This window comes from Pelodiscus sinensis, chromosome 31, assembly GCF_052426305.1.
Source record: "Pelodiscus sinensis isolate ZL-2025 chromosome 31, ASM5242630v1, whole genome shotgun sequence".
Classification (NCBI taxonomy): Eukaryota; Metazoa; Chordata; order Testudines; family Trionychidae; genus Pelodiscus; species Pelodiscus sinensis.
In genome coordinates, this window is record NC_143082.1 from 11,195,278 (window position 1) to 11,195,881 (window position 604).

Consider the following 604-nt stretch of genomic DNA (forward strand, 5'->3'; position numbering starts at 1 on the left):
CTCTCTGCTTCCGGCTGGTGCTCCGGCTGGCTGTGGGGATCACAGAGGCGCTAGCTGGTTTGGGAGAGCGCCTGCAGGCTGCGGCCCCCTTGCGTTAGGCTGAGTGCGAACGGAGTTCATGAGACAGACCTTGTCTCTTGGGGAGCAGGATGGGGCCTTGCTGAGGTGGGCGTGTCTAGCAGGTGCCACCCCTTTCTCGGGGTCTGCTGAGCACGTACTGAGCCAAGTGGGGGGACATGTCCCCAATCCCCATTCTTGGGGACATAGCAGGACTAGTGGGCATCTGTCCCATGTTTTAAAGCGCACAGTCAACCTGTGGAACTCCTTGCCTGAGGAGGTTGTGAAGGCTAGGACTATAACAGGGTTTAAAAGAGAACTAGATTAATTCATGGAGGTTAAGTCCCTTAATGGCTATTAGCCAGGATGGGTAAGGACTAGTGTCCCCAGCCTGTTTGTCAGAGGGTGGAGATGGATGGCAGGAGAGAGATGGCTTGATCAGTACCTATTTGGTTCACTCCCTCTGGGGCACCTGGCATTGGCCACTGTCGGCAGACAGGCTATTGGGCTGCATGGACCTTTGGTCTGACCCAGTCTGGCCGCTCTT